The sequence below is a fragment of the Nyctereutes procyonoides genome, unplaced genomic scaffold (assembly GCF_905146905.1).
Source record: "Nyctereutes procyonoides isolate TBG_1078 unplaced genomic scaffold, NYPRO_anot_genome, whole genome shotgun sequence".
NCBI lineage: Eukaryota > Metazoa > Chordata > Mammalia > Carnivora > Canidae > Nyctereutes > Nyctereutes procyonoides.
Window position 1 is genome coordinate 17,444,761 of NW_026575122.1, and position 27,687 is coordinate 17,472,447.

General features: G+C 37.5%; 1 long non-coding RNA gene across 2 annotated transcripts in view; it reads right to left on the bottom strand.

Moving 5' to 3' along the window:
• LOC129516862 (uncharacterized) overlaps positions 1-27,687 on the bottom strand; it is a 77,780-nt gene that overhangs the window by 20,752 nt on the left and 29,341 nt on the right. The window contains exons 1-2 of one of the 2 annotated variants that reach the window (XR_008665883.1): positions 5,802-5,871; positions 1,979-2,117 (exon numbers count right to left, since the gene is read on the bottom strand). This is a non-coding gene — a long non-coding RNA (uncharacterized LOC129516862). Of the gene's footprint in view, positions 1-1,978; positions 2,118-5,801; positions 5,872-27,687 lie in introns of those variants that run through there. The other variant, XR_008665884.1, reaches the window with a different exon arrangement.

The window sequence follows — 27,687 nt, forward strand, 5'->3', positions numbered from 1 at the left end:
GATGTCAATAAGAATTGAGTAAATAATAAAAACATTGATAATACCACAATAGATGATGTCCAAAGACAGTTAAAACTGGAAAATATCAAAAGAAGTGAGGGCAAGATTTCTCTTGGGTGTTTGAATTTCTAAATCTCTTAGGAATAATTTTTATTATCTGCAAAATCTTAAATATTTAATTGTATTTGTCAATGCAACATCTATTGGAGCTTATGTCTTGTTTTATTTGGCACTTTAGTGAGGCACTTTTGCACAATTATGTCAACACATTGAGTTAGCCTTTGTCAAGAAAGGCAAGCATTTGAATCTTTGTCAGTCAAGCATTTCATTTTTAAAAAATGATCTGAGTCAAGAACAATAGACAACTATTCCTGGCTTCATTAGTGCCTTTATTTTTATCTTTTCCTTTGACACTCTTTCTCAGGCACATCTGGGCAAGTCTAGTTACACTAAGCCCCATTTAAAGGATACCAAAAATTCCATAATGAAGTTCTCTCCACTTGACTGAAAGATTTTCACTCTCAGGAAGAGTGGAAATTGAATATGATTATCTTTCACTTTGAGATTCAGTCATAATAGGAACAGGTGCATTGAAGCCAGATTGGGGTTAGTAATGAATGGGGAGAAAGTGCAGAGACTATTAGATTCAATATACAACCAAATTTAGCAGGAGTAAGGCAGAGAGGTTGACAGGGAGATGAAATCAAGAATAGATTAAATACCACAAATCTCATTAGTCCATACCTAATACAATGAACAGTAGATTCTGTTACATTTTGAAACAAAAGAAAACACATTGAGAAGGGACCGTAAGTTTTAATTAATTAGATATACATTAGTTACTCTTAATTAGTTCATATTTCCCAAAGTTAATAAACACTCAGAGATTATGTTTAATTCTCTGCTAATTAATATTAACGTTAGAAATGTTAAGAAAAAAGTCAATTTCTAGAAATAGTGTGCATGTGCCTTTCATGCTATCTGTATGTTTTATTTTTTTTAATAAGTTAATTTTTATTGGTGTTCAATTTACCAACATATCTGTATGTTTTAAATGGCTTCTTGCACAAGTGGAAATACTCTTAATTATTTTTAACTCTAGATGTAGTCAGAGACTCTGTTTCTTAAGAAGTGGAGTTAGAGAGACTACCTATGATGAGCCTTCAGAAAGATTTAGTGTATATATTTGCCTAAGGAGGAATGACTTTATCACTGTCTTTCAAAAGAGTTGAGCACTACTAGGTATTTACCCAAAGGATACAAAAATACTGATTCGAAAGGACACATGCACCCTGATATTTATGATAGCATTATCAATAGACAAATTATGGAAAGAGTCCAAATGTACATTGACTGATACGTGGATAAAGAAGTTATGATATATATACGTATGTGTGTGTGCATGTGTGTGTGTGTATGGTGGAATATTACTCAGCCATAAAAAAGAATGAAATCTTGCCATTTGCAACAACATGGATGGAGCTAGAGAGTATAATGCTAAGCAAAATAAATCAATTATGGAAATACAAATACCATATGATTTCACTCAAATGTGGAATTTAAGAAACAAAAAGATGAATGGGGTGGGGGAGAGAAGCAAACCATAAAACAAACTCTTATCCATAGAAAATACACTGAACATTGCTGGAGGGAAGGTGGGCTGAAGGATGGGTTAAGTGGGTGATAGGTATTGAGGAGGGCACTTGTGATAAGCACTGGTTATTTTCTGTTAGTGATGAATCACTAAACTCTACTCCTGAAACTAAGGTGAGACTACATGTTAACTAAATAAAATTTAAATAAAAAACCTAAAACAAAAATTAATATGTAAATACATAAAATTTAAAAACACACACAAAAAAAACCTTTGTTACCTTTAGAGACAAAATGCAAGAATCAAAATGGCTGCATTATATTCTTTTTATAATTATTATTTTTCTTTTTCTTAAAGCATTTGGAGACTTAAAATAGCACCTACCAATAACAACCATTTATGTTTTTCTCCTTGCTGGAATAGTTAAGTAACGGACTCTTCTATAAGACAGTGAAACTCCTCATGGGTAGGGGTCCCTTGTTGGTTGTGTTCATCAATGTAGACTCAGCTCTTATCAGAGTACCTGGAACATAAAAAAGTCCAGTAAAGATTTGTAGAATAAATGAGTGATTAGACTGTATATTCAAACTGGCTTCTTGAATATCAAACATCTCTACACATCTTCAGAATGTATATGGTGAAGAAGGAGTGCAGGCTTTATAGGTAAACAAGGTTGGATTCTAATTTAAGCTAATCACCAAATGAGCCTCAGTTTCCCCTTATATAAAATGAGACGTATGATGCTCACTTTGCTTGACTGTAGTACAGATTACAGATATTGCACACACGAACACACACACACACACACACACATGCACAAAGTCCAGCAGAATATCTGATATTTATTATATGTTCCATAAATTGAAGTTATGGAACTTCATAACTTATTATGAAGTTAATTTTTACCATTTAATACCCAGATCATCTATTAAAGTAAGTTTAAAATGAAAAGCTTAGCCAAAGCCTAGTGCAACCTCTCATAAATGAGAAAAATTAGTCTAGAAAGAGCAAGTGGTTTGCTGAAGAGTCAAAAATTAGTGCTCTTCAGAGAAATGAGGATCTGTACCAATTCCTGCTGAAGGATTTAAGATCAGATTTCACTGGATCTGTCCTCTATTTTTAACTGCACATACATTTGGCACAATTCAGCATATCTTTTTCTATTCCCCACAAAGCTAAATATATGTGGATAAGTTACTATCTCTTAATATTAATCTTAACTTCTTATATTTTTATACCTCCTCTGTCTCTGAAACCAGGTAAATAAACTTAGAAATTGTGCATGATGAATCAGTTCTCCAAGTGACTGCAGTATATACCAATTTAGATTGCCATGAATATTGGTTGAATTAAATTATTTCAATTTGTTTTTGATGTATCACTTCAATTTTTTTTAAATTTTTATTTATTTATGATAGTCACACAGGGAAAGAGAGAGAGAGAGGCAGAGACACAGGCAGAGGGAGAAGCAGGCTCCATGCACCGGGAGCCCGACGTGGGATTTGATCCCAGGTCTCCAGGATCGCGCCCTGGGCCAAAGGCAGGCGCCAAACCACTGTGCCACCCAGGGATCCCGCTTCAATTTTTTAAAGTTTAATTAAGAGTAAAATAGGAGCATCTGGGAGGCTGAGTTGGTTAAGCATCTGACTGTTGATTTTGGCTCAGGTCATGATCTCAGAGTCTGTGAACTTCATGCTCAGCAGGGAGTCTGCTTGAGATCCTTCCCTCTCTCTTTGCTAGTCCCCTCCACTCACTTGGCACTCTCTCTCTCTCTCTCATAAATAAATAAATCTTTTTTTTTAAAGAGTAAAATAATGCTTGGTAAAATACTCCCTCATCTTATCAGAATACCAGAAAAACTCAGTCTGTGCCTAAGGCAAGGTGTGGTACCATTAGGTGGCATCTTGCCACTGTACAGAGGCCTCAAATCATGCTACTCTTTTAGCAAATTGAAATTATCCTAATGGCTTGAAGACATCTGGAGAAGCCTTAGCCTCACCCACTTCTTAGCTTCTAGCAAAGCAGTCTCCTCTTGTGTCCCCTTCCTCCTTCAGACCTGCCTTCTCCACCCCCAGTGCATATCTTATTCCCACCTCTCTCATCACTATGTACTGATCCACTGTATGTGGTTAGGGGTCTGAACCATCAGCACATTCATCTACAGTCCACTACAAATCCAGCAGTGAAGCAAAGCAGTGGAAATACAATGGTCCAGGACAGACTCTGTTCATGTCCTGTCATGTGGGGGTGATAGGCCTCAACCATATTTAGTTTCTTTGACTGAGGTTGCCTCATCTGTACATCAAGGGTAGTGAAAACATGGACTGTTACAGTTCCCCAAGGTTATTCAGAAGCTCCAAGTCTGAAAAAAGCACTGAAAACTGTAAGTGCTCCCCAAATATTGGTTGCTTTTAGGATTATTACCAAAGGATCTCTTTCCCCTCAGGCTTACTTTATAGGATAAAGTGGGGGTTGGTAACACTAAACTGATGAGTTACATTAGTGAACCCAAGTAATGAAAGTAAAGTGTTTTAATCGGTTTGGGCTGCTAGAGCAAAATATCATACACTGGGCAGCTTGAACAGCAAACATTTATTTCTCACAGTTCTGGAAGCTATGAAGTCCAAGATCAGGGTACAAGCAGATCTGCTGTCTGGTGAGAGCCCCCTTCCTGGTTTGCAGTTGGCCACTTCTTTGCTGCATCTTTGCACAAGAAGAGAGAGCTCTTCTTGTCAGGACACTAATCCTACTATGTGGGCTCTACCCTTGTGACCTTACCTAACTTAATTGCTTCCTAAAAGCCCTGCCTCCTAATACCATCACATTGGGGGTTAAGGTTTCAACATGTGAATTTGGGGGGAACACATCCAGTCCTAACCATAAGGGGTCAAAATATTTTGAAATATCTGGGACACCACAATGTATGAACAATGGACCAAGCTGGAAGTGAGGTATGGAATTTCAATTCAGGCTCTGTATCTTGCCCCATAAACTAGGAAAGTCACTTAGGAAATTAGCAATTAATTATGTGTCACGTACCATGTTAGGTATGTAATTCACATACGCTATTTCTAATCTTAAAATATTATAGCAAGGTAATTAAAATTATCCTTACTTTGCAGATGAAGACATGGAGACTCTGAGTGGCTTAGTAACATGCCTAAGATTACAAACATACTCAACAGTAGCCCCTCTAAGATTCAGACCTAGTTCTCTTTCTAAAATCCCTTCTTCCCTGACTCTATCATGCCATTGCTTTCCTCTGTGGTTGTCTTCTATGTGAGTTGAATGGTCAGTCTAAAAATTTTCTTAGGCCCCATTCAAATCTAAAATGTGATAATCGACTGTAGGTGATGAGTATTTGGACTTCTTAGATGAGCTATTAAAATAGCTCTAAATAAATTGACTTGTGTGCCTCTGAATAGATTGTAAGTGTACCAAGATGTTAAGACACTTATCTCTCAGGCTTGTGGAGAGGAGACAGGGAAAGCTGGAACCCCTGGCCCCATCACTGGGAGTACCCTCTTCCATTTACTCCAGTTTGCCATGTGACTAAGACAATTTTTGGTGTGTCATGACCAAAAGTGTTTGGGAAGCTCTGTAATAATGAATCACATGACTACATATAACAGGGACAGTATTCTGGTGCTTGAAACCAGAGAATCTATATAATTCAACTCATGTTGTGAGCCTGGAAATGACTTAGTTATCCCAGAAAAAAAGCCATAGCATGATTTATACATTCTGCAACTTGTATAGTTGGAGGAGCAAATAAACTGTGCAAAGGCAGACACTGAGGGAGCCAAGAAAATTAAACATTGATCTTTTGAGCATTCCTAGGTAACCGTATTTATGTAAAAGTTTATTTAAACTAATAGTCTTTCTACGTTTTTAAGCCTTTATTAAACTAGAAGATATGTGCCAAGTTCACCTACTACTGACCAACATGAGTTTTGAGTTCTGAGATGCAATATGAAATTCTACTTGATTCTAATCTTTTCTTTCCATTGATTCCAAAACTTCTAAAGTACATTGCACTGTAGAAATATGCAAAGTAGTTACCTAGGATGACCTAGTTGATGTTTAATAGTTTATCGAGCATGTACATCTCTGAAATATTAAGATTAGAATTCCTTGACAAATTATAAAGCTCGTATTTCCTCTTGGTTTAGAGGTGAGCTTCTACATTTTATAGCCAGAAACTGACCTTGACCCTTTTCATGAAACAGAACTGTGGAAGTATAGGCTGCTGTAGTTCCTATGATGCCCTTCTTTGCAGGCAGTCTTCCAGGGATGAGAAATACACTAAGGGACAAGAGAGAAAGATTCAAAAATACAGCATCCTGTGAGCAAAATATAATCCATGCAATTAATTAAAACTGCAACCTCTTAAGGGGACATGTGCCCCCCAACATCAGCTATTTCAGAAAAAATGTACCACATTGCTTCAGTCTAAGACAAGTAAATATGCTCATTGCATGCAGAAGAAACCAAAATTCTCTACTACTTCTCTGTTTAGTCCATTGCCAGCCTATACCTTTGTTTGGGACATTAAGGCTTCACATAAAAATTTTCAGACTTGTCTTCTTCATGTTGAAAGTTAAGAGGAAGGTGGTCTTTTTTCTAATAAACAATAGTAAAATTATTGATTTCATTTATGAGTCATAGATCACATTCTCTCTTAAATGCAGTTCATTACTTAGGGTGTCCTAATATTATTTAAAAGTTTAAAGCTGGATGCTGCTATCTCTGTTAAATGTAGAAAAGAAAACCAGTAATTCATGACTACATCTACGGCAAATTCTCCTTTCATTGTCCAAACTCAAATTATTGCTTCATTTTGCATGTTGTCTTTAAAATGAGAAAGTTGATTAGAGACCAATGTTCACTATCCTTTAGAGCTTAAGCAAATTACAAAATGAAAATAAAATAGCTTTATGTAAATATAAAAACATCTTTAATTTAGTTTCAAGTGTAAATATTTATTTTGAAAATATAAAATACAATAGCCTTTTGAATAAGGCCTCCAAGTTTATAAAAACTTTAATTGAGATTTTCTAGGGTAGAATAAGAAAATTACACCCACCAACAGTTCTATAAAATAGAAGGTCTAGTAGGGCTCTTGCAAAGATAATACCAAGTCAAATAGCCAACAGAAAAGGCTCAATAAAAAACAACCACTATGCCACTGGGGTGTTCGTTTACTTTTGTTTTCTCTTTTCAGAGAGAAAGAGAAATGTTCTGGGGTTCTGGTAAACTCTGAGGTTTGTTTGAAATGTTCCCCAAATGTGTCATGCTGTATCATGTCTAAATGCTTTTCAAGGTTGGTTCTCTCTATCTTGAGCGCCCAGCACCTTCTTCTCCTGGCAAATTTAGATCCATCATTTAATGTCCAGTTCCAAAGAACCACCTCAAGAAAGCCTTTTTAGATACTGGTTAAATTGATCCATAGCATGGGCACAGTTCTATTCTAGCACTGCTTGTGACATTAGACTTCTCCCTGTGAGTAGAAAACAAGTTAAACTTTGTTTTTGCCATGAGTTTTCGGTAAGATTAAACATAACAAATGGAACCACCTAGCACAAACTTATATGTTTTGTCTACACTGAGTAAATGCTTTCTGATGTCACTGCTATTGTTATGATTAGGCTGCAGGGCCTGCAGAGAGGGCAGCTAAACTGCAGCCAACACAGTCACACTGGGCTTATGCATGTAGCAGCACAGGTAGGTCACTCCCACATCCCTGGTCACTCAGGTCCTTCTCTCCCTCTCCTGTCTTCTAATTGTCACAGGGAATACTTAGAGGTGAAGTGATAGATCAACAAAGGGAACTTTATCCTGCATTTGGTTTTGCAGACATAGAATCAGGTACTTTTGTTCAATTCTCACTGACTCCTGGGAGAATCCTGGGTTTACCTGGGAGCTAGAAATAATGGTTTTCTTTTTGTTTTAATATATGATATGTGCTACTAATGTAATGATACATACTAATGTATGACAAATTGCAAATCAAATGATCATATTACTGAGTTGATATATTTAGAGAATTTAGACACTATCTTTGCTAGTATTTGTTCTTAAATAAGGGAAGTTTTTTCTTTACTTTTTTATATTAATTTCAGAGGTAGAATTTAGTGATTCATTACATCAACTGCCCTCCTTAATGCCCATCACCCAATTACCCCATCCTGCCACTCATCTCCCCTCCAGCAACCCTCAGTTTGTTTTCTACAGTCTAGCATCTCTTATGGTTTGCCTCCCTCTCGATATTCATCTTATTTTATTTTTTCTTCTCTTCCGCTGTGTTTGTTTTCTTAAATGCCACAGATGAATGAAATAATATGATATTTGTCTTTCTCTGACTGACTTCACTTAGCATAATAACCTCTAGTTCCATCCATGCCACTGCACATGGCAAGATTTCATTCTTTCTGATGACTAATATTCTTTTGTATATACATACTACATCTTCATCTGTTGATGGACATCCGGGCTCTTTCTATATTTTGGCTAAGGTGGACATTGCTGCTCTAACATTGGGGTGCAAGGTGCCCCTTCGAAACACTATGTTTGTATCCTTTGGATAAATACCTACTAGTGCAATTGCTGGGTTGTAGGGTAGTTCTATTTTTAACTTTTTTGAGGACCTTCCATACTATCTCCCAAGGTGCCTGCACCAGTTCGCATTTCCCACCAACAGTGTAAGAAAGTTCCCCTTTAGAAAAATGTTTTTATTTTTTTACAAAAAAGAAACCCCCCCCAAAAAAAAGTAAATATGTGAGGTGATGGGATGTGATAATTAACACAATTGTGGAAATCCTTTCACAGTGTATGTGAATACCAAATCTTCATGTACACTAAATATCCTGTAATTTTATTTGTCAGTTATACCTCAAGAAAGTGATGGAGGGAGAAGCCAACCAAATAAAAAGTGACCAGTTAAGACAGTCTATTTGTTTGTTTTTAACAATACTTAATACCATAGGTATTTGGAAATATCTAAAAATTCAGGAATACCTACATTTGTGTCAGTTTATTGACCCAGTTAAAACCTACTTGCATATTTTCACGTGCATGCAGTATATAATTGTAAAGTAAGGAAGAGAATTTTGCATGTTATATGCTAGATTTATTCTTTATTCTACAGCCATATTAGTTGTATGCTTTTCTCTCAAAGTCACATGCACTAAACCGGTAATAAATGCCAGCCATATGTAAAATGGCATGTTTGAGGATCTCAAGGTTGCAATGATATATCCCTGACTTCTAGAAACTTATGGTAGTTTAGCAATAGGTATTCCTTATCCTTGTATTTTTCCTGTTCCCTCTCTTTTTGGATAGTACATATGAAATTTAACTAGCAATTTTATAGGCCTATAAAATCATAAGCAGATTGACTCTCAATCTTTAAAGATTTTAAGAGGAATTGTAATGGCGGTGTACAGGCAAATATGGGAATAAGAAAGTAATTTTTATCAGTTAATATCATCTCATCAGTTAACTAACATGTATTCAACAACTTCACCCTGACAAAGGTTAACGTGCTGCTAGCATTACCACAGTATCCGAGGCAAGTATTTATGGTGAAATTTAACATAGTGGTACCTTCCCTGGCACCTGCACATATTGTCTTCTTGTTTTAGTCACTGTGTGGGGAGCATTCACTTTCTGTGTATTTGCTCAATGGAAAATACGGTATGTTCTGTAGCCCCTTGCAGCACTTTTTTCAGAAAGTGAAGCATTTTTTCCAGTAGAGTATAAACCAATGCCACCTGACAGTAGGATTTCTACTAGGGTAAAATATCATAGATTTTCTCTGAGAATAAGGACCTATATATGAAACTATTAACTATGGGCTGCTGTAACAAAATACCACAAACTTAAAATTGGCTTAAATAACAGAAATGTATTGTCTCATAATTCTGGTGGCTGAAGTCCAAGACCAAAGTGTCAGCAGGGTTGGTTCTCCTGAGGCCTCTCTCCTTGGCTTGTAGATGGCTGCCTTCATGCTGTGTCCTCATATGGCCTTTTCTCTGTGCATAGTCCTGGTGTCTTTCTCTCTTCTCATAAAGACATCAGTCCTACTGAAATAGGACCTCACCCTTATGACCTCACTTACGTTTAATTTTCTCTTTAAAGGTTCTGTCTCCAAGTACAATCACATTGGGACTCTGGAGCTTCAACATATGGATTTGAGTGTGGGTGGGAGACAGGACACAGTTCAGTCTATAACATGAAAAAAAAACTTCAAAATCGTAAATATAATAATCCCATTAAAAGAAACTTCCCAAAATTTTTCTGAGGATTCTTTCAAGTCCTCTGAGAAAGTAAATTAGGCAAAATATAAAACACAGCTGTCATGACTTTTACTTCACATCTCATGTTTAAGAAATGGCACATTAGTTATTTTTGTAAATAATGTTTAATCAACAGGCTATAGGAAAATTGATTTGGGCTACTATTTGGGCACTATTACCCCCCTTTGTCCAGATTCAGTGTAAATCCTGAAGGTCTTAGGTGGTTGAGAAATGCACTCTTTTTCAGCCCACACTGGTCATTGTCTCTGTTTATTGTCCAAATCACACAGTGGCTCCAGGGCTGAGATGCAGGGTAGGGATTTGCTGAGATTGAAAGCCTGACACCTGGGGTCCTGCCTCTTAAGAGTAATGAGAGAAAGGGAACAGTGCAGAGATGTCTACTACCTTTAAGCCTCTAAACTATCCATTTGTCCCCCTTCTCAGATTTAGAGACTTCTACACCTTCCCCCAGACTAGCATTTCTAGTTCCCTCATCATTTACCCCTTCTACAGAGACTCTCCCCTCAGCAGAGTTTAGAAATGCATTCCTCTTTTTACATCAGTCATTTTTTTTCTTACTATTACAAAAAATAAAAATAACAAAAGGCCTGAACTTAGCTGTCTTGTAGGCTGGCTTATTCAGTAAAGATGACAGCTAAAGTCTACACAATCCAGGAAAATGAAAAGTTCCACATGTGTCTCATCATAGCAACCAGGAGGAGAGCACGAATCCTTTCTAAGAGACAATGAGAGACATCAGAAACTAAAAAGATCAAGAAGTTGAATGAATTTCATTATAGGCTCTTTAAATGTCTTTTAAATTGTCTGTTTTACTTTTTTCACCTGCCCTGCATTCTAACTTTATTGGGAGTGTCCAAACAAGCCTCCACTCTCTTTCATGGCAAGAGGAAAACTAACATCAAGAGAGCTGAAGAGGGAAGAGATGGGACTTTTGCCACCAACACACTCTTCCCCATTTTGTATGACTATTGTTTCCAATCAGTGCTGCAAAACGCCCCCCTGAGGAAGCCTCAATGACTCAGTGACCACTCTGGAGTCAAACAAATTTTATAGACGTGTTGTTAAGGAATTGGATTGGCAGAATAGAATTATATTAATGAGGGGGATCCCTGGGTGGCTCAGTGGTTGAGCACCTGCCTTCAGCCCGGGTCATGCTCCTGGAGACCCGGGATTGAGTCCCACGTCAGGCTCCCTGCATGGAGCCTGCTTCTCCCTCTGCCTGTGTCTCTGCCTCTCTCTCTCTCTCTCTCTCATGAATAAATATTTTTTTTAAAAAAAGAAAGAAATATATAAATGAGGTAAACAGGGTTCAAAACATTTTCCAGCTGAAACACCAGATTAACATTTATACTGGTTGGACATTTTACTTATTCCTGCTAGCTAGCTCCCAAAATTTGAACAAGATGAACAAGATTAATTTTTATCTTTTTGCTATTACTCGGGATTTCTATATTCAGGATTTTTTTATTAAAGAGATATTTTACATAAGCATTTTTTGTAAAATTAAATAAAATATAAATCAAATGTCCTGATTCTAAAAATTTGTCATGTTAAAAGTGTTATCACTAAATTTTCCCATATTGAGCTTCTTTTGTCAAGACACTTACTTTGTCATATTTTTAAAAAGAGTAAAGGATGAAATAATATGATTTCTGGGATGTGCTTCAAAAAAATCCTGAGTTGAAGGAGAAATGAAATAAGGTTGGCCATGGAATGTTAATTTTAGGAGCTTTGTGATGCTTATATGGGGATCAGTCCAATTATTTTGCCTACTTTTGTATATATTTTATTTTTTAGAGGTTTATTTATTTATTTTAGCAGGGGAGGGGCAGAGGTAGAGAGAGAAAGAAACTCAAGCAGACTCCTTGCTGAGCACAGAGCCTGCCATAAGGCTTAACCTCGCAACCTTGAGATCACAACCTGAGCCAAAACCAGGAACTGGAGGCTCAACCTACTGAACCACCCGGTACCTCCATATATATTTTAAATGTTCTATGACACAAAGTTGAAAATAGTAAGTAAAACTTAAAAATCAAATGTTGTAGTTCTTACAAAAAAATTAAAGACCAACAATAAATATGATAGAAAGGTAAATATAACTATACTGGAGAACAGTAGACAAGCGTCAGGGTGATTCAGGAAATGTCAACTTTTTCTCCAGTTAAAGTGTTCAGATCCCTAGGGAACCAAACCCTTTTATTTTCTGTCATCATTGTGAAAGCTGATGGGTGTGCCAGTCACCTCTGAGAGTAGTGCTTTGGGGAATAGCATCGCTATGTCAGCTAGTGCCAACTGGTGCTTGTGCTGTTTTAATATTCTCTGAGGTCTTGTCAATCAGCAGCTGTACTCCTGAGAAGAGTTTAAAACTGAGCACCAGTGGCAACTGTCCTTCCCCTAATAATCTAATAATGGGGTAGAGATATTAATAGTGAGAGGCAATGGCTGGCTGTTCCCCTTTTTTTACCTTAATTTTGTGGGTCCCAATGATGAACAAATATATTCATTATAGAATTATCTATTAAATGGTGTAGGGAGTCTTGCCATGTGTTGCAAGGGATACACAAAAGCATCAACTATTCTCTCTTCCTTCAAAGATCTTACAGCCAAGATGCAGTTGGGACATATAGGGGGGCTAAGTTAAAAATGCAAGGCAGTATAGAATGTACATGCCCACTGAATAATAAATATAGATTCCAAATACTGTAGCAGTTCAGAGTAGGAAAGGGCCCTTCAGGGAGTAAATTGGAAAAGGTTTTCTGAGAGAATGGATTAAATGGAGGTTTAATCATATCCAAATTCACCCAGAGAGTCAAGGACTGAGTTAGAGGCGCATAGTACAGTAGAAAGAGCAGGAGAACTGAGTCAGTCCGAGCTATCTTCCAACTCCAGCTGTTGTCTCTGAGGTCTGTTCTTTCACTTACACGTTGTGCAGGGTTGTTATAAACATTTATAATATTGGCATTTGGGGAAGTGCCTATTGTTAAGTAGACCCCCTAATAATTGCTTGTGTGTGTGTGTGTGTGTGTGTGTGTGTGTAGAAAGCCACAGGATAAAAATTTGTAAACAAAAATTGCAATCCTATTGTAGAGACCTCAACTATCAGACTAAGGGATTTAGACTTTATTCCATGAATGTCTTTATTCCATGAATGTCTGATGCCTTTAAGCAGAGAACGTATTTGGGAGAGATTACTGCAGTAGTTATGGAACCTGCTTGAGGAGCGGGTGAGACTTGATCCAGAGAAATTCACTGGAAGGTTAATGTGATGATCTGAGCATGAAGTGTTAAGGGCTAGAATTAGGATTGTGGCCAAAAATGAATTTACCTGAAGCTAATGAAGCTTAATTTTTGGTACCACACTTGCTTGAGCCTCATCTAAGGCATCAGAAAAGACCCTAACAATACCTCACACAGTCAAATGGTTTTGTGAACTTTGCAAAAATGAGATATTAATCGGTTAAGATCACTGTCTCTTTCCACCCTGTCTTAGTCACCATGGGCTGCTATAAGAAAACACTACAGACAAGGTGGCTTAAATAACAAGCATTTTTTTTTCTCCGTTCTGGAGGCTGGAAGTCTGAGATCAGGGTGCCAGCATGGTCAAATTGAATGAGAGCCCTCTTCCTGGTTTGCCCATAGCCATGTGAGGTGCTATATATCCACATAGCCTTTCTTTGTCCTCGTGGGAGGAGAGAGAGGTCTCTTCCTCTTCTTATAAAGACACTTATAAGGACCTCATTATGAGATCACTATCTTCATGACCTCATCTAACGCTGATCACCTCTCAAGGACCCTCCCTCCTAATACCATTCCATCAGAGTTTCGGGCCCCCATGCATGTATTGGCAGGGCTACCAACATTCAGTCTAGAGCACACCTCTACTTTCCTTCCATATCACTTTCCTTTCCTTGTGCTCTAGAGAGGCTATGGGGCATTATGGGAATGGACTAAGAAGAATTTTAGTTGGAGAGAGATTTAGTTTGGGTTTAATAAGGTATATTTATGTGGTTTTCATTCACTTCCGTGTACTACTATCTTTCCCTGCCCAGATATGGTTTCAGAAATACTGTGCCCCAGTGCCATCTTACCTAGAATCTTGACATGAAGGTGAAGGGCCACAGTTTGTATTGCAACATAATATGCCCTCAGACCTTACGCCCCAAAGGTGTGGGTGGTAGAGGAGAAACACATTTTGAAATGTATGGAGCCAGAAGCCAAGTCTGTGGAAAATTCTACCAACTATCAGATATGTAAAGTTGGACATGGAAGATTTGGTTATTGATGACTAATCAAAAAGGATGTCCTCTCCTGTGGGAATATATTTGACAATGCAATGTATGCATTATAACTGTTTAACTGTGTTATAAACACTCTATACTTTTTTCTTTATAAAATGGAATTGTACAGGGATCCCTGGGTGGCGCAGCGGTTTGGCGCCTGCCTTTGGCCCAGGGCACGATCCTGGAGACCCGGGATCGAATCCCACATCAGGCTCCTGGTGCATGGAGCCTGCTTCTCCCTCTGCCTGTGTCTCTGCCTCTCTCTCTCTCTCTGTGTGTGACTATCATAAATAAATAATAAAAAAAATTTAAAAAAAATGGAATTGTACAAAGTAAAATTTTTAGAGCATTTAGGTTTATAAAACACATATATACTTGTAGCCCCACTTCACAGAGAGTCTAAAGCAACTCATTTAAAAACAAATAAGTTTGAGACTAGTTTATAGCTGAGAGCAATTTACATGGCATTATAATAACGATCTGTGATGCTGAAAGAAACTTTACTAAACTATTAGTAATTTTTAAAATTTCAGTCCACTAAGTTGGAAAAAGACTGAATTGTCTTTCTAGTCTCTCCAAAAAATTATTACACAATCCTTAGCTTTTAAAGAGGTGATCAGCAAGTGTGTAGCCAAAAATATATATATAAGGAAAAAATTGTGGGGAGGTATGGAAGTAGTGAATTAATAAAAACGTTCTGTTATTTTTATGTATTTTGTAATGCTTGTGGTGTTTATCAGTTATGATTCCTTTTACCAGTCTAAATACAAATTAACTTCCTGGTCTAATTTTGTATGTATAATGTTTGATTTTTTTTTCCAAAATGGGACTTCCTAAACCTATCTATCCCCTCATTATGGCAATGAGAATAAAACAAAAAGGATAGATGCAGACATTAAGGGGGCTCAAAACAGTGAGCTTCAGTGAATCATATCCATTCTGTAGGAATCACAAAGAGAAAAAGAACTTACTCCCCTCCTTGAGAAGATTCTTTTATTGGCCATTAAAACATTTACCACCCCTCTTTGGGTGCTAGACTTTCTGGAAGAGTGCTGTAATGACAGTTTGAAACTCTCAAGCCTAGTATAAAGTATACAGAAATTCACCACGTGTTCAAAATCCCACTGCCACCACCCACACCACGTTCTTTCTCACCTGAGGCAAGCTACCAACTCATTATTCTCTCTTTGACCTTATCACCACCATCCAAAACAGTTCTCCAAATTTTGGACAAATTCATCTCCCTAATATGCAAATCATGTTATATTGCCATCCTATTAAAACGGCTTTTACCTTTAGGAAAATTATCGGTTTTTAACAGAGGTTAAGGACATTGGAGGATCCTTTCTCAAGTAATTGCTCCCATCTGTCTATATGGCTTCCATGAGAGCTGCATTATTATTATTACACTAGCCATAGTTACTAGGTCTCTTTGCCTGGGTTTTAAGACTTGGAACTGAGGAAGTCAGTGGTCATGTTTTTTGTTATGTGACCCTTAGAATCAGAGGTGTCAGCAGAGAGAAGTTAGATACACAAAGATGCACTAAGACAAGAGAGTGTTGATGCCTTGAGTGCATTCCAGTTTCTGGTCTGAGATGTCCCTGTAAACTGGTCCCACCCTTATCCTTGGGCTCCATAGATGGTATGACATATTTATGATAAAAATCACCTTCCCATTTGAGTTAGTCAAGGTATGCTCCAGGCCCCTGCAACCAAGAGTCTTTTAGAATGCGAATGGTTTGCAAGATCTTCCATGATCTAGGCCCTACTTAACTGTCCAAGCTCATCTCTGCTTATTTCCTGCTTCATCCTTAATGTTCATTCAATACCACAAACTTGTTAGGTCCTTGTCCCTGCTGAACCCTTCCTTGCACATGCTCTTGCTTCTGTCTATTTATCTTTCAGGTCTGCACAAAGATGGTTCTTTCCTTACAGAGATTTATCCTGACTCATGTGCCCCTCACAGCTGCTGTCCTCCTGTGAGATGACTTATTTTACTGTATGTCATTTTCCTGTTTACTTTCTTCCCCTACTATGTATTTTTTCACCACAAGCCCCTGCTGAAAATGTAGGGACCATGCATGACTGTCTTCTTTATCATTCTATTCTCATAGTTTAACACATGTCAGGCACAGACTAGGCTCTTAATATGTATTTCTTGAATGAATATGTAAATTAACCACCCAGCCAACATGGACAAACTAACAGTAAATTAATAAAAGGTGGGCCAAACACCCAAAACCACTTCCTATCTCAAAAGTAGAGCAGTATTAGGACCTAGAAACCGCCTGTATATTCTTTTGGGGGCTTTTTAAAGATTTTATTATTCATGAGAGACAGAGAGGGAGAAAGAGAGAGAGAGAGAATGAGGCACAGGCACAGGCAGAAGGAGAAGCAAGCTCCATGCAGGAGCCTGATATGGGACTCAATCCCGGGACTCTAGGATCATGCCCTGGGCTGAAGGCAGACACTCAACAGCTGAGCCACCCGCCTATATATTCTGTTCCATTCCTTTATCTTGCCACCTATCACCCTCAGAGTCACCACTATCACCAAATTTTCCCTTTTCTCATCGGTTCACTTTTTCTTTAGGGTCATATCACATATGTAGGTAAACCTAAAATAATAAAAATGTCTTGCTTATCTTTAACTATTTTGAACTTTATAAAAATGGTAGCATACCATTAGGCATACTGCAACTTGCACTTTCAATAACACACGGTATTTCTAAGCTTCATCCGTGTTAATATGTGTAGTTGTGGTTCACTCATTTTTACTATTTGGTATTGCACTGAATAAACTTACTACTATTAATCTCTCCATTTTTGTTCCCATTCTTCCAGCTACCCAGTTCCCTAGGTCCTGCCAGATTTTATTCTCCAAAGATAGTATGATATTCCCCATACCATGTGCTCTTTTACTATATTTCTTTGTCACTAACTCATGAGGAAATGAAGTTTAATTCTCTTCTTGAATCAACGTGGGTTTCTGACTGCTTCAACTAATGGAGTATGGTGGAAGTGACACTGTGTGACTTCTGAGACTGGCTCACAGTCTTATGATGATGCAACTTCCACCCTATTTACTAGAGCATTCATACTTGGAGCTCTGAACCACCATGTAAGAAGTCCAAATACCCTGAGATCACCATATTGAAAGGAAGCCCAGCTACAAGGAAAAGCCACATGTGGGAATTCTGGTTAGTGGTCTTAGTCCTAACACTGGTGCAAACCAAGTGCCACACAGGAGTGAAGGACCCTGCCAATAATTCCAGACCGAACCGCTGAGTTAACCCTTTGAGTCTTGCCAGTTGAACTCCCAGGCATCCTGAAACAGAGACAAGCTAGTCCCCATGTACCCTATCCAAATTCCTAATCCATGATCACAATAAAATGGATGCTGTTTTTTTAAAAAACTAAATTTTGAGATAGTTGTTGTATTATAACTACAGTAACTGGAACAACCTCCTTAGTAATCGTCCCTTCTCTGGACCCCATATCTGCCTGGGAAAAAATCTCCCCCTTGCCTTCAAGTCTCTTCTAATTCTGATCAATCAAAATCCTTTTTTCTGATACCCATGTAGCTTCTGCTAAGTCAACTCATAATTCTTTATTAAGATTTTATTAAAAATGTCTGTTAAAAAAGACTTTTTCCCATTGAATATTCATTCTTCCTTTGTTGAAGATTAATTGACCGTATAATTGTGGGTTTATTTCTGAGTTTTCTGTTCTATCCCTTTGATCTATGTGTCTAATTTTATGCCAGTCCATATTGTTTTAATTAATACCACTCTGTAATATAACTTGATATCTGAAACTGTGATACTTCTGGTTTTGTTTTTGTTTTTCAAGATTGCTTTGGCTCTTCAAGATCTTCTGTGGTTCCAAAAAAAATTTTAGGACCGTTTGTTCTAGTTCTGCGAAAAATGCTGTTAGTATTTTGATGGAAATTGCATTAAATCAGTAGATTGTTTTGGGTAGCATAGACATTTTAACAGTATTTCTTCTTCCAACCCATGAGCATGGAATGTCTTTCTTTGCATCATCTTTCATTTCTTTCATCAGTGTTTTACAGTTTTTGGAGTACCCTCTTTGGTTAAGTTTATTCATAGATATGCTATTGTTTTGGGTGCTGTAAATGGGATTTTTCCTTAATTTCAGTTTCTGCCACTTCATTATTAGTGTAAAGAATACAACATATTTCTGTACATTGGTTTTTGTATACTGTGACTTTACTGAATGCACTACTCAGTTCTAGTAGTTTTCTGATGGAGTGTTTTGGGGTTTTCTGTATACAGTATCATGTCATCTGCAAATAGTGAAAGTTTGACTTCTTCCTTACCAATTTGGATGCCTTTTATTTCATGATGTTGTCTGATTGTTGTAACTAGGATTTCCAGTGTTAAATTGAGTAAAAGTGGTGAGAGTGACCATCCTTGTGTTGTTCCTGACTTTAGGGGAAAAGATAGTCTTTTCAACAAAGTGTTGGGAAAACCAGACAGCTACATGCAAAAGAATGAAACTGGACCACTTTCTTACAGCAAACACAAAGACAAGCTCAAAGTGGATTAGAAACCTAAATGTGAGACCTGAAACCATAAAAACCCTACAAGAGAATATAAGCAATAAGTTCTCTGATCATAGCAACATTTTTCTGGATATGTCTCCTGAAGCAAAAGAAATAAAAGCAAAAATAAACTATTGGGACTACATCAAAATAAAAGATTTCTACACAGCAAAGGAAATAATCAATAAAACAAAAAAGCAACCTGTGGAATGGAAGAAGATATTTGCAAATGACATGTCTGATAAAGTGTTAGTAACCAAAACATTTAAAGAACTGTATAAAAGTCAACACCAAAAAACCCACAAAAAATCCAGCTTTAAAAATGGGCACAAGATATGAACAGACATTTTTCTCTGAAGAAGACATCCAGTTGGCCAACAGACACATGAAAAGATGCTCAACTTCACTCATCATCAGGAAAATGCAAGTCCAAACTGCAATGAGCTATCACCTCACACCTGTCAGAATGACTAAAATAAAAAAACATAAGAATAACAACTTTTGGTGAGGACATGGAGAAAAATCCTCTTGCACTGTTGGTGGGAATGCAAATTGGTGCAGCCACTAGGGAGAACAGCATGGAGGTTCATCAACAAATTAAAAATAGAACTATACTGCAATCCAGGAATCACACTACTGGGTATTTATCTGAAAAATACAAAAACATTAATTCAAAGGGCTACGTGCACCCCTATGTTTATTGCAGCATTATTTACTATAGCCAAACTCAAGCAGTTCAGTTGTTCATAAATAGATGAATGGATAATGAAGATGCGGTATATGTATACAGTGGAATGTTATTCAGCCATAAAAATGAATGAAATCTTGCCATTTGCAACAACATGGATGGAGCTAGAGCATAACACTAAGTGAAATAAGTCAGTCAGAGAAAGACAAATACCATATGATTTCCCACTTATGTGGAAATTAAGAAACAAAACAAATGAGCAAAGAAAAAAGAGAGAGCCAAACCAAGAAACAGACTCTTAACTATAGAGAATAAACTGATGGTTACCAGAGGTGAGGTGGGTGAGAGAAGGATGGGTGAAACAGGTGATGGGAATTAAAATGTACATTTATTATGATGGAAAAAAATTTAAAAGTGAATTTTTAAATATCTGCTGAAATAATTTCTCCCTGCCCCCACCAATTTTACAGGGCCCCCAGTCTCCTGCTCAAGAAGAACCACCTGCCAACCATTTGTCTCTCATTATAACATCCAGCTTCTTTAAAGATTTTCTTACCTTTGAGTAAATTTGTCTAAACAGTGTTTCTCACAGTGTGGTCCACAGACCATCTGCATTAGAAGCACCTGGGTCCTTATTGAAAATACAGATTCTGGGCTGCACCCCAGACATCCTGAATTGGGATCTCTAGAGTTGTAGCAACACTCCAGGTGTGCCTTATTAAGACGTTCACGTTTAAAAATCATGATTCTCCTGGGAAAGATTTGGTGGGTTGGGGGGATGGGAAGTAGCACTTGGTGTAAACTTGAGAAAAGCAATCTGGGAGAACTCAGGCAGAAATCCTTTTCTCTTTGCCAACGAAAGTAATTAAAGCCCCAGTGTTCTATACCTCTAGAACCTACTTCTTTTCCCAGGCTCTATGAAGCAATGACCCCAAAGCTATGTAGCAGATGCTCAAGCATGGCAAATCTTGAGCATAAGGTGGCTAAATAAATGAAGAAATGAAAGAATATGGAACCTTTTATCTACAGCTCATTACAAAAAAGCTTCTGACTTTCACATCATGATAGGGGTTGGTGTCGAAGCTGGGAAATATATTTAAAAATTTCAATGATATTTAAAATAAATAATGCCTCTATCTATAAACATGCATGACTAAATATTATGTGACTTACTCTGGAAATGGGCATTTCAACTAAAGTTAAACAGCCCCTCAATGGAATTCTATCTCATTGTGCACTTTTATGCACATTCTTTGAATTCTGTTTTTCCGTTTTCAAAGTTAGTTGTTTACATGTTTGCATATAACCTGCCTCATGTCACAAAAACTTTTGGATATTTGTTCTGTGTGTATATAGAAACAAATACAAATATTTGTCAAGAGTATTTCCATACCCAAGCCAACTGTTCCCCTCCAATATCAGAGGACCAGAATCAAGGAGTGATCTTTTCTCCTGTTTATCTGAGGAAATTATAAAATTTCCCTGCTGCTTAGCTTGTCATGGGAATATTTAACAGTGTTTAAATTTAACATTAAGAAATGTGTTCATAGTTATATTCATGTGAATGTTGTAAGTTCCTCTTTCTTAACCACTATTTATTGTTTGTGTTCTTCTTGTAAGCCACCTCAAGATCTGTGCGCAAAAGGCAGGAAAACAAGGAAGGAAAGAAATAAAAACAGAGAGAGAGAGAGAAGGAGAGGGGAAAAGGGAAACATGATGTAGAGAAGAGAGTTCCTAAATAGCGAAATCTATCTCTTATGTCATAGAATCTGAATTCTTGAATCTCAGACGTTGTTCAGCAGACTGCTGCATCAGCCTGACACTTGTCTTGCAATATTTTTTACACTCTGCTTTTTTCATACAGATTTCATCTAGTAGTTTATAAATTCTTTGAATATAGAAATGAAGTGTATTTTCACCAGTGAACTTCAAGATTATGGTATTTGCTGCATGTCCTCTAAGAATTGTTCCCTTTTAATAAAACATAAAATAGTTCATCTTGCAAAAATAGGCTTTATGCAAAAACATGGACTACAACAGCAGTGAAAATTAGCATAATATTCAACAATATACAAGTCACATATATTATTTCATCTGATCCTCACAGCAATTTCATAATGAAGGTGAAAAAGGAGATTACTTCTCTCAGGCTTTTTACATGTGCCCCCCCTTCTTCCTGAAACATACTTTGCCCTGATATACACATGGCTTTCACTCTCACTTCTCTTGAGTTTCACATAAACGTTACCTAATCAGAACCCTTCCTTGACTACCCAAACACAATAGTATCTCCCTCTCCAATAGCACTTTTGCCATCCGACAAAATGTAGTCTTTGTCTTTCTGTACTTGAATGTAAGCTCCATGTGAGTGGGAATTAATTTTGTTTATTACTATTTCCCCAGTCTTAAAACAATGCCTCCCACATAGTAGACGCTCAGTAAATAAATGAATGAATGCATTAGTTCCATTTTGTAAATAATGAGCCAGGAACAGCAGGCTCATAAGATTTGGCCAACACAGCACATCTAAATCAGTGGTAGCTCACTTTGGATCACAGGTCTAAATTTCAAGTCCTGCTAGATTTTCAAGACCACTATAGAGATATTGTGCTAACTTGATCAACACTATTAACTTCAGTGACATTAATTTCTAAAATAGTGTGAGATCTGGGATTTTCTCTCACAATTTTGTGTTTTCTGGGGCAAAACAAAATAAAATTAAAGCAGGTCAATTTACTAGTATTAGGATAATAAGAACACTTCTCATCTGTGGTGTTGACAGAGCAGTCTATACCACACTGAGAACTGATGCACATTTCTTGGGTGTCAATCTTACACAGTCCCTGAATAAACCCTTTGCGAACAACTCCAAACTACTCTTTGTGAATAAGCGAATAGTTATTTTTGCTACAATAATATCATCTTGAGAGATGATGCTATTAAGATAACAAAAACTCCTGACTAGTCTCAGCAGTAGACGATTTAGTAGTGCGACAGGTATGTGCTATCGCATGAGCAGTGGAGAGGGACGCAGCCTTTGCAAATGGACCCTATAATTGCACTGCTTTGGTCTGATTATAAACATAGCAATAAGGAGGACCTTACCTAATTTTAGATAGTACTTTCCCCTGGCTTTTAAGGATAACTAGAGGACATCAAATACTAAACACAACTTGATTTAACTTAACTCACTTAGAAATGGTAAACTCTCTATTGACTGCCATTCTAGCCACAATTAACTGGCACTTTCAAACAAATTTTAGAAGTGAGTGTTTACTTTCTAAGAGGACTGAGAGCTCATCCATTAAAAACCTTCATTTTAGGGATGCCTGGGTAGCTCAGCAGTTCAGTGTCTGCCTTTAGCTCAGGGCGTGATCAGGGCGTGGAATTGAGTTCCACATCAGGCACCTTGCATGGAGCCTGTTTCTCCTATCTCTGCCTCTCTCTCTATATATATATATATAGATAGATAGATAGATAGATAGATAGATAGATAGATAGATAGATAGATAGATATAGATGATAGATAGATAGATAGATAGATAGATAGATAGATAGATAGATAGATAGATAGATAGATAGATAGATAGATATCTCCGTCTCTCCTGAATAAAAAAACAAAATCTTTTTAAAAAAATAAAAAACATTCATTTTAAAGGCGAAGATATTTTGGCTACATTGTCTTGTCAGTCATATCCAGCCAGGAAGCAGTGCAGTGAGAATTTGAATCTCCAGCATGCTTTCTCCTATACACAGTCAGATGGCAATGTGCACAAGGTCTGCCATTCCCAAACAGTTAATGGATGGATTCTGAAATTAATGGCCTTGAAGCATGGCAATATTGCAAAGTAATTTTGAGCAAGTTGTAAATTATTATGGGGAATATAGATTAAATTATTTTCATTACACTTTGTTGTTTGGATAGGGTTCTATCTCTGAAAATTATGCCAGTAAGGGTTATACATTATAAGTATTATTAATAAAAGTATTTGGATAAGCAATAAAATCAAATTCCTGACCAATAGTATAGCTACTTATAAGACCATATGATATAGTGTTTATTTTTCTTAAATTACAATGTTAGAAGCAATAAGGAATTTGAAAGGGAAGAACACTGATATAGAATTACCTCAGTAATGCTCATTCTATAAGGTAATTCATTCTCACTTTTCAAACATATATACTAACCACTTCCCATGTTTCTGTAGAAAACATTGACTAGTTGTTCACCAAAGCATATGCCTTTTCCTCCTGGACAAAGCAAGACTACGATTCTCAATCACCACTGCAATTAGCAGCGGCCATGTGACTGAGTTCTGGCCGCTGGGTTGTCAACCCCAGTTGCATATGCCATAGAACCCTCCCACATGTGATCCTCCATTTATTTTTCTTATCTTCCAATGAGATGCAGTGGAACTAGTGGAGTACTTTGAGTCCCAGGAGACAAAAGAGCCACAAAATAAGAGCCTGCATCCTGGAGTCACCATTTGGAGGAGAGAAATAAGTGCTATGGGTGGGAACACATCAGGAAGTCTTAGGAAAGGCTTTCAGAAGTTGTTGTATGAGAGATGAATATTGAAATAAGGTTTAAATTGGAAGAAAAGAAATTTAATTCACCTTGGATAGAAGAGGAAGTTTCAGATGTGAAAATCTTGGGTTAAGTTGCAGGAACAGCAAGTTGTCTAATGTAGACCCAGGTACATTAAAACGTTTTAAAGCTGTGGAGTGATATAAGCAAAATCTTCCATTAGAAAGTAAACTCGGATGCAGTGTGAAAAACAGCTTGAAAAGGAAGCAAATATGAGAGAGACACAAGTTACCAGAACAACTGGAAAAATCTAGGCAAGAAACAATGCAGAGGCTAATTTAGGCTACATCAGAAGAAACTGATAAAAGAAACAGATATGAGACCATTTGGAGAAGGCATTCCAAAAGCTTAATGTTCAAGCAGCTGTTAGGAATAAGTTAAAGTAACATTAACTGAGGTAGAGAACACAAGAGAAGGTACAGGTTAGAAGAAAAAGATGATGAATTTGTTTTTAAATATGTTGAATTTGGAGTCCAAATTAGAGGAACTATCCAGGGTGCAGTTTGCGTTACATATATAGAACTCAGAAAAAAAATTCAAGATTGGAATTATAAATTTGGGAGCTGGCAACATAGAGATGATGGTTAAGCCATGGGAGTGGATGAAATCTGCCAAGAAAAGTGTATAGAGTGAGAAGCGAAGGAAGAAGAGATTTCACAGGATACTTGAAAGAATGGTTAGAGGAGTATAAAAAGCATCAGGAGAGAAGAGTATCATGAAAACCAAGGAAGGGACAGACTTTAAGAGTCCCGCCCACGCAGAAGAGCTCAGACCAAACCCAGCAGGGAAATCAATATGATAACTAGTCATAGAGTAGGATTATAGAGTCTGGACTTACATCAGACACTGTAGGCATGTTCCAAAGATTTGCCAAAGAATGCCAATCTGTCATTAAAGACAAGTGATAAATGCTGGCTGGAAATCAGAGATGGAGCAAGAGGTAAAGCACCAAGTAAATGCACAACTAGAGAGATAGAGGAATGAGACTGCGAAATGGCAAAAAGGTCCAGGAATTTTGCCAGAGCTCCTCATCAAGTTCTGGCCAGATGTAGACTGGATATGGTTAAACACAAGAGATAGTCATTCATTTCCAATAATAAGAGGCCTGAAGGATCTCTGGGAATTTGCAATTAAGTGCTGAAGCAATTTTGTTGGTTTTGGAGGTAGATGCCATATTGCACTGGAGTGAAGGAGAGGTTCATGAGCGAAGGCAGCGAGTGAAGATATCTTTCTCAAGATTGCTGATGTTAAATGGAATTGTGTGATGGAAGTTTAGTGGTCGAGTTAAGAGATAGCTTCTTGAGGGTGTTTGTGATACTGAAGGTAAGAATCTATTAGAGAAGAAGTGGAAGATTGAAAGAGCATATAATTTAAGGAATTAAGGAGGAAGTCAGAGGAGATGAACTAAAGTACCTATGAAGAAGCTAGCTATGCAAATTATGTCTTGTCTTGCTTGATCTTGTCCTTGCCCTTTTAAAAAAAAGAAGAAAAATATGGATAGAGTGTGGATGAATGGTGAGAGATATTGAGATATTTCATAACTCACAGCCTTTATTTTCTTTGTGAAGCCAGCCTGGGTCACTCAATGAGAGAGCGGGTAAGGGCTTGAGAAAAGAGTCAAAAGTTTTGGAACGACAGCTGTACAGAAAGAGAGCTCTGTCTGGGGTTTGTGAGAAATGAGATTTGCACTGAAGACCCTGCTCAGGCAAGGAATCATAAGGATATAGGATGTTCTCTAGCAGTGATTAGAGTCAGATCTAAATGGGGAAAATAATTAACTAAAACCGACATTTTCCTTGGTGGAAACAAAGGAAAGAAAAGGGGATGGAGAATCCAAAAGTATTGATGGGTATATGAAGAAAAAGACCAAGTCCATCCTGAGCTGCTTCAGGGCTGAGGTAATGGCCTATCATGGTTTCTACCACAGGGTCTGACATACAGAAGGTGCTCGAGTGATATGGAATGAATGAACATATGAAGGAGCTCATACTTGGAATTCAGGGTGGTCTGTGGGAGATGAAGCAGACGGATGTTCATAAACTGAGAGACTAGGAAGTATTGGAGAAGCAGCAGCATGTGATGAGGCTGAAGAACAGGTTTTGTGGGAGAGAGTTTGGGAAAAGACTACAAAGTTGTGGGCAGAGAGACTTGTTTCAAAATTCCAATTTTCAAGGAGCAGTTCCAAGTGAGTAAAAGATCCAAAGTGTGCTTCTGTACATGGGATTGGTAAGTGGAATGGAGGTGAATGTCAGAGTAGGAGCAGACTGTGAGAAGTCACTTAGGATGATGGCAGATGTGTGAGCCAACTTCCAAAGTCCCTGAAGATTAAGAAAAAAAAAATGACCCAGAGATAACAGGAACAAGAACTTATATATTTCATCAGGCCAGTGTTGGCTCTCCCTATCACCCAACCTTCTTATTAGGATCAAATAAAAAGTAATTATACATGTTCTTATTGGGAAGTAAGCGATACAAAGAGCCAGCATGTCCTTTGAAGGAAGATAGATTGCTAACTGAAAGCTACAGAAAATTGCCAGGAGAAGTTGCAGGGAGCCAGGATAATGCCGAGTCCTCTTCCAGAAGCTAAAATATAGGAGCAACAACTAGAGTGTTGAGGGGGAAGCAGTGTCACTAGGAATAAGTCCGAGTTTCAGGAAAAAGAAACAGGAAGAGAAAATCGTTTAGCTACTAATTATGTGCTAAGTTCTGGGAGCTTTATCTATATTATCTCTAATGTCCATAGCAGCCATGCAAGGCGACTATTATTCCCTTCAGATCACAGGTGAGGAAACAGGGAATGTGGTTAAGTAACTTTCCCAAGACTGCACAGTTATTAAACAGACTAGTTGGGATTTGAACCCAACTCAGATAAAATCTCATTCCCTTTCCACTCCACTTCATTACATTAAACCAGGGTTTTATAGGGGAAATGAGAATATAAACCATTGGGATAATGCACAAAGAATTAGTGGATGACAGAGGCAAAAATGAGAAAAAATGAGCTAGAAGAGATCAGAGTATGAGCAAGGGTAGCTGGCTGGCAAGAGAGGCCCACCATTACTGATCAATGGCACTGGGGATGTAGGAAGTTGAAAGGTGGGCGAATAAAACTAACTATTGAGTTTCAACTAAGCCTTGAGTTTCAACTGCAACTTTGACATTCAGTGGTTGTGGTGTCTGTATGAAGTCCATCGCTACTAGTTAACTGACTGCTTTTTTTTTTTAATTGACATGAACAGTCAAGCACCCATCTTGCCACTTTAACAAGCACCCTTGAGGAATCAATTAAAAATTCCCATCTCAGAGGAGTTCCGTATGTACAGTAACAGCTTGGGTTAATTTACTAATTCATCTCATCAGCCTGCCATATTATTAGCCAATTTCTGTAAATCTTGTTATAATTCACACATTAAGAAGGCAATGTCTTCCGATTATCCTTCTGCAGCATTAGAGAAAACATATACATACATCCTTTTTGATCATCGGTCATGATTTTAATGTATTTCATGGAGGACAATCGATTAAATCATGACCCTAAAGTATTTAGGATGTTTGAAAATTGCTCTTTCAAGCGTTTTGAGTGTCATTTTTACGGTCTTGTTTGTGCCATTTATTTCCTTGACAAATCCTTTCTTTATATATAGCAGAGAGAT